Consider the following 8,004-nt stretch of genomic DNA (forward strand, 5'->3'; position numbering starts at 1 on the left):
AGAGATGAAAAACAGCAGAGCAGAAGATTGCCTGTGAAAGTTAGAGGGAAAAATAAATCCCGCCAGTCTTTAACAAGGTGGGAAAGAACCAAGGGGGCAAAACAGGAGAGGTAACCCTGTGCTCCCCATGCCCTGGGCACCCAGGGCTCAGGCTGCCCCCTACTCTGTTCCACGATTCCCACCTCTCCTGTAGCCTCAGAACTGACCCCTCTGGGCTTCCTCCCCTACCAGTGAGTCCACCCCACATGGGCAAGTGTCAGTGTGTCATGGTAACCATTGAGGCCATCATCATGGCCACCACCATGACTGGACTCTTTTGGGGACACCAGTCTTGCTGTCCTAAGTACACAGCTTCATGAAGCATCTCAACTGGACAACTTGGATGCATTTGGACATACAAGTGCTGTGCTTTTTTTGTTTTATTACTTTATAGTCAATTACATGGCAAGTCAGAGGCAGAGCTGGCTTCAGGAAGATGGACCTGCAATAGGAGGCTGACACACATAGAGACCTGTGCCTGACCATGGCTGGGAGTCGGCGGGGAGGGGGAGTGGAAATGTCTCTGTGTCTCACATTTAATGTTCTGTGGCTTTTCTCTCTGCTGGTCTGCAGAGTCCTTGAGCGCTGGGACTCCATGTTCTGTGAGATGCAAACCCAGCTACTTAGTTGGAGGCTGAGCCTCCTGAGGGAATTCACAAAATGCCCGTGGATGGGTTAGGATCATGATTACAGATGAACATTCCCTCAACATTACAGTCTAAAGGGTGGTGGGCCCTCTGCTATCCCCATGGCCTGAAGCACCATTCCATTCTCTGTCACTCTATTTTACTTCTCACATTCCATAAGCGTAATTGATTTGCTCAATAAAGTATTCAGGGTATTCATCATAATTTCCTATTCACAGGGGTAGGTGAGTAATTTGTTTTCTGGAAAAAAGACATGCTGTTATGACCGTGATAAATTATATCAAAAACATGAAATACTAAGCATAGGTACTTTCTGAATGTCCTCTTTTGGGATTAAAAAAGGAAAGGGTTAAGTTATAACATTCTATTTTTCCCTAAAATTGAAAGAGTCTTAAGATTTACTTGGCAACTGCATGTACAAACTGGCCCATTCTTTGGAGTAGATGAGAACATTCATTTCTATTCATCCTCTCAAGAAAAACACATTTTGTGACCAAGCTGTCACATTACTTAAAATCGTGTATGTGCACACTCCTTCATAGCAGTCTTCTCAGTAGTTACGGTGCTCTTCTAAATTACTGATCTGACAGGATGAGGGGATTAGCCCAGCTGCTTTGAAAACCTGTAATATTGTGTCAGCTCTCAGGAAGAGAGCTGGGCTCTCTTTATGTTTATCATTTTTGATTGAAAGGAATAAAAGCGAAGAACTATAATGAAATCGGCGAGGAACAGGATCAATGCTCTTTTAACAAAATCTAAAATATAGATGCCTTAGAAGAAGCAAAAATTCAGCTCTTATGATTAATTGCTTTATGAGAGCTAATGATGGGTTAATAATTCATTAGATTAGTTTAGAATGGAAACAATTTTTTGCATTTCCTTTAAGGCCATGTGACTTCACATGATTTATATAAAATTATTAAAAAATCTGCATTTTTCCTAAATTCTAGAGCTAATGCTCTTGGAACTAAATTATTGTTATTATTATTTTGGGAGAGGCATGAGCCTGTAGTCCCAGCTACAGAGGAGGCTGAGGCAGAGGATCACTTGAGCCCAGGAGTTAAGAGTCCAGTATGTATCTGTTTCATTGTATGTATAACATACACATATTCTGAGACCAACTTTTAACTTTCTTTTAGCTATTTCATCTTCTCTTGCAGGTATATATATCTTACCTTGTTGGGTCAATCTTGGGAAATGTTCAAAGCCTAAGTTTTTGTTCTCTTGTTTAAATTATGCTCACTTAGCAAATGTGTGCTCTGCTGAATATTTTATAGACCTTCTGTTGCTGCAGAGGTATGAATGGAAAAGACTGAGCATGAATAATGAGTGAAGCTGGATGTGATCCATGTGTTTAAAAACATATGCTCTGATGTAACAAGAAATTCTGAATTTTTTTTAAGGAGCAAATTTGAAAAAATTTTAGTCATACTTTGGTAGGGTAAAACTAAGAAGGTTCGTTTTTAGAAGACTGCTTTCAACTTCACTTGTTAGAAGCCTACTATAAGAATGAAATTTGTCAGCTTGGCAACTGGTTAATTTGGTTTTCAAAAGTTTTGCATGGTGTGACATTTGGTGTGACATTTGAAATTTATCCTACTTAGTTATTATTTGGTTTTTTGAACATGAGATTGAAGTTTTTTCATCAATTTTGGAAAGTTATTTGCCACTAAATCTTCAGATGTTGCTGTGACCTCATTTTTTTTTTTTTAAATCTTTCCCTTTTAGGACTCCAGTCTCATTGTATGTTAACTCTTTTCACAGTGTCCTAATTAACTTGTGCCATTTTCTCTATTTTTCCATTCTTCTTATCTTGATATTTTCTGCTGATCTATCTTTCAGTCCACAAATCCTCTCTTCTCTTGGGTCTAATTTGCCATTAAAGCCATAAGTATTTAATTTCAGTTATTATATTTCAGTTATAAAATTTCTGTTTCTAAAAAACAGATTTCACTTCTCTAGTTAAATTTTCCATCTTGTCACCTATTTTCTTAATATACCAATCAGAGTTATCCTGAATTCCATATCTGATAACTTCAGTATTTGGGTTGCCTGTGAGTATCTTTCTATAATTTCTTTTTTTCTCTTAATCTGTAGTCATTTGACCTTCCTTTCTAGGATCATGATTTTTGATCAAATGCCATGATTATTTATAAAAAATTACAGAGATTCTGGGTAATCTTATCTGCCTTCAGAGAGATGTTATTTTTGCACTTGACAACAAGTTAGAGTAGGGACAGGTCACCTAAAGCCATGTGACTTCACATGATTTATATAAAATTATTTAAAATTAGTTCCCGTCTGGATTGAACTGATTAGAAGCCGACTTCAGTCTTCATGAGGCTTAGTGTATTTGCAGTTCACCCATATTCCAGAGTTTAGCAGGTTAGGTGTCCCAGTGGAACACCTGGGTAGGGCTTGACTTTTATCTCCATAAGATCACTGAAAGATGTACATAACTTTTTGGCCTCTTGGGCACTGATTACAAATCTGTAAAAGATTTAGGAAAACACTTGGCAAATATCATGCTTAGTTCTCTGTACATCCCTTCTCTCTGGGACTCTGACTGCTCTACCACGATTACTACGTACCTTGGCAATCCTGGATTCTAATTTTTAGCTTTATAGTTTTGTGAGACAGCCGTAAGTCTGCTCACCTACTCATTCCCTCTCCCCTTGGTTTTTCAGACATTTGGCCAACATTATTTATAAATTAGCAAATTATTCAAGGGAAAAGCGGTGCAGACTGTCAGCCTCATCAGTGTAGGTTTTTTTTTTTTTCTCTCTCTCTCTTTAGGATTTTAGTGCCCTAGATCCTGGCTGCCTTGGTACCTCCCCAATTCCTTTATCTAGATGCTTTTTCTTGTAGCTTTCATATTGTCATGTCTTACTCAGCTTTCTAGCCATAACTTGTGGGATTGGTCTGTTACAAGTTAGTTCATCATAATCACTTCATTCATTCAATCATTCATTCATTTATATGACATATTTACTATGCGTGCTTACTCCCATTATGGATATAAAGATGATAAAACAAACTCTTTGGTTACTAAGAACTACCACCTACTTCAGACCAGTAAACAAATAAAAACAATACAATGGGAAAATCATAAGAGAACTAAGTACAGTGTGCAGTGGAAGCACAGCATGCTTAGCTAAGACTTGGGTCAGAGGGTGTTTCATGGAAGATCTAATGCTGGAATTGAGTCTTGAATAGTTCTTAAGATAACAATAGTTGAAGGGGTCATCTGTGAGTTTCTGCTGCACACGATGACTGCATTGAATTTGACAATTGCCCAAGTGCTCAGCCTACCTGGTCTGTCTTTCTTCTAGATTGAAATGCCCACTCTCTGCTCTTATGTTAATATCTTGGTACTAGAAAATTAGAGAAATATGCTTTTGGTCAATGATGGGTTAATACCTTTATTCAACGTCATATGCTGTCCTGGATTAGCAATATATACACTCCCATAGATCTCAGGACAACTGAAGATGTAAATCTGAGTCTTGACCGTAGGCATTCTCCTACCTGGATTACTCTCTTTACTAAGTAAGTACCTGTCTTAGTTCAGGTGGCTGTAACAAAGCACCGTAAACTGGGTGGTTTCAAAAACAAACATTTGTTTCTCATAGTTCTGGAGGCTGGAACTCCCAGATCAGGTGCCGGCATGGTTGGCAACCTCTTCCAGGTTGCAGGCTGCCAACGTCTCCTTGTGTCTTCGCGTGGCAGGAAAAAAGGAAGGACCCTCTCTGGAGACTCTTTGATAAGGACACTAATCCTGTTCCTGAGGGACCCACTCTCAGACCTAATTACCTCCCAAAGGCCCCACCTCCTAGTACCATCACATAAGGAGTTAGGATTTGAACATATACATTTTGGGGAGGCACAAACATTCAGTCCATAACAGTCATCATTTCTGTTGATGGTTCTACCTTTCCAGTTTCTCAGGTTGGAAAGCTTTGAGTAATCTCCTCTTGCTTTTATTCTCTAAATCTCTTATTTTACCAAGCTTTCTTTACAAAGGAGTCTCTGATTTGTTGTCTCTGGTCATTGCTCATTTACAGATAAACTTGACATCTCTCTAGGAGGCTTCTCCAACTCCAGGTCTTGCCCTTCCAATTGCATATTGCTTTCAAATTAATCTTCCCAAACCAGAGCTTTCATTACATTATTCTTCTGCCCACAAATCTATCTTGGCTGTTTATTGCCTCTCATATAGAGTCTACTATTTTGTCAGATGCTGGGGAATTACCGTAATCTGGCCCATCTTATTTATCTAACCTTATTTTCTTTTTTTTTTTTGAGAGACAGAGTCTCACTCTTGTCACCCAGTTTGCAGTGCAGTGGCCTGATCTCAGCTCACTGCAACCTCTGCCTCCCAGGTTCAAGCAATACTCCTGTCTCCCAGGTATCTGGGATTACAGCCATGTGCCACCATGCCCAGCCAATTTTTGTATTTTCAGTAGAGACAGGGTTTTGCCATGTTGGCCAGTCTGGTCTCGATCTCCTGACCTCAGGTGATCCGCCTGCCTCCACTTTTCACTGCCTCCCAAAGTGTTGGGATTACAGGCGTGAGCCACTGCACCTGACCATTTTCTATTATTCTGTTTATTCTATTAAACCTGGACTCTGTATGCTAAACTGGGAAGATCAAAATGTAGAAATTCACACAGAATTTGGATGAGCTACACTAAGCATTCAAGAGGCAAAGTACTTTTTAATCTCAAATCCTGCTTTGCCTCTGTACTGTATATTTTCCTTCAGGTTAAAGCCTTAATGATTTATAAGAGCTTCTTCAGCAGTTTGCCGTTTCTTGTCTAAAAGTAGAGGCTTCTGGTGGTTTTCCACATATTCTGTCTGTAGCTTCCTGTTATGATTAGGGTATAGTGAGAGAGTTATAGATGGACTTCTTTGTCTACCTTCTATTTGCTACTTTAATTTATTTGATAAGTATATCCTGGGTTTTGGTAAAAATCTTAGAAATAATTATGGCACCTGAATCTATTCCTTTACCAAAGGGAATCCCGGGGATTCTAGCCATTCTAGAGGTGTTCGTCCGGGATTGTCTAACTGCAAACTGCATTATTCGTTGCAAGGCCTAAATGGAGATGATATCTGTTCTCCTGATAAATGTTTTAACTACTGTGGGCCATAACAGTTTATAATACGTTACTGTGGTGGAGCAGACTGGGAGGAGGTTGGAACGTGTTTGGAGTTCCATGTATGTTGAAAGTCATTTTCCCCAGTTTCATTATGCAGAGAAGCAAGTGAAATCTTTTTCTAGTGTTCTATGAGTCAGATTAAATCATATTATTTACATTACTGTGTACCCCAGGGATACTCAGTAGATGTCTAGGGGCTGAGAGCCCTGGTTGCATGAACACATCAGGCCAGTTTCTTCATTATCTTCTGCAATGCCACGTTCGGGTCCATCTCCGAGACTTTGTCCTGGCCATCCCTATTTTGTAACTCATGAAGGCCAGCATTGATCCACTTTTCTTTTTTCTTTTTTTAAAATTATGCTTTAAGTTCTGGGATACATGTGCAGAACGTTCAGGTTTGTTACATAGGTATCACGTGCCATGGTGGTTTCCTGCACCCATCAACCTGCCATCTACATTGGGTATTTTTCCTAATGCTATCCCTCCCCCAGCTGCCCAGCTCCCTGCTACCCCTCCCCTAGCCCCGCTCCTCTACAATAGGCCCTAGCGTGTGATCTTCCCTTCCCTGTGTCCATGTGCTCTCATTGTTCAACTCCCACTTATAAGTGAGAACATGTGGTGTTTGGTTTTTCTGTTCCTGTATTAGTTTGCTGAGAATGATGGTTTCCAGCTTCATCCATGTCCCTGCAAAGAACATGAACTCATCCTTTTTTATGGCTGCATAATATTCCATGGCATAGTGTATATATGCCACATTTTCTTTATCCAGTCTATCACGGATGGGCATTTGGGCTGCTTCCAAGTCTTTGCTATTGTGAACAGTGCCACAATAAACATATGTCTGCATGTGTCTTTATAATCGAATGATTTATAATCCTTTGAGTATATACCCAGTAATGGGATTGCTGGGTCAAATGGTATTTCTAGTTCTCGATTTTTAAGGAATCGCCACACTGTCTTCCACATTGGTTGAACTAATTTACACTCCCACCAACAGTGTAAAAGTGTTCCTATTTCTCCACATCCCCTCAGGTATCTGTTGTTTCCTGACTTTTTAATTGATTCGGCTTTTCTATGAAATCTTCCCAATGATCCCAGGCTCTTTGCTAAACTCACTTTTCATCTATAGCTAGGACCTCATGGTTCAGTGTTTAGATGTCTCCAAAGATAGATGCTGTGATAGCCATTAGTGCTTTTCAACAAGGATTCCTGGTTCTTACTCATTCTCAGGCACATGGTGGGATTTCACTCCACTTCCCACTTGGAGTGAGGTGTGGCCTTGTGATTTACTTTGACCATGCAATGTGAGTGGAATTGACATGTGTAATTTCTGGGTGGAAGTAGGAAGAGACCGTATGAGTAGCCACACTTCTCTTTTTCTCTGGCACTGCAACCAATTGGAGATGCTCTGTTGGCATAGGTCACTGAGTGATAATGGTGAGTGAAGCTCCTTTATGATCTGTGTTAGATGTGGAGCACAAACGAGGAAAGAACCTTTGTGTAAGCCACTAAGTTTTGGGGGGTCTTTTGTTACTGCAGCATAACAAAGCTGCTTATCCTGACAATGTAGGATCTTCGATATCTATACTTAGAAATCAATTGCTGGGAGGCCAAAGAACTAACTTAGTTACTTCTTTTGCAGATTGAATTCTTTTTCATTTTTAAGCACTGACATTTTCTTTGGAGGTACTGGAGTTACTGATGGATGATTAAACTATATGCCATAATATAAGGAAGGATAAGTTTCTATATAAACTTTTCCTTAATCTAAAGAAAGGCTCTGAGAGAATCATTAGTCCAAGAGACTCCTTCTTACATTTTTAATAACTAATGTCAGGGATCTTAGTAAAAGGAAAGATCTGTGCAAGGAAAAGTTTGGTCTAGATCACTACTTTATAAATTTCCCAAAAGCTTACCATCAGCCTAGATCACATAGGAAGGAGCCACAAATATTTGTATAGGTGGTTAGAAAACATAGGCTGTTGTCTGAGGAGCTGCGATGTTTCTCTGACTTGGACACATTCTTGGCTTCTATTGTCATGGTGCTCTTCCAGGACCTAGCTCCCAGTTGATCAGCTTTCCCTGGGTGCCAGGTGCATCAGCTCAAGCCCAGGGCCACCAGAGAGCTGCCCTCAGTGCTTCTCATGGAGGATTGC

The sequence above is a fragment of the Cebus imitator genome, unplaced genomic scaffold (assembly GCF_001604975.1).
Source record: "Cebus imitator isolate Cc_AM_T3 unplaced genomic scaffold, Cebus_imitator-1.0 Scaffold6, whole genome shotgun sequence".
NCBI classification, from domain to species: Eukaryota; Metazoa; Chordata; class Mammalia; order Primates; family Cebidae; genus Cebus; species Cebus imitator.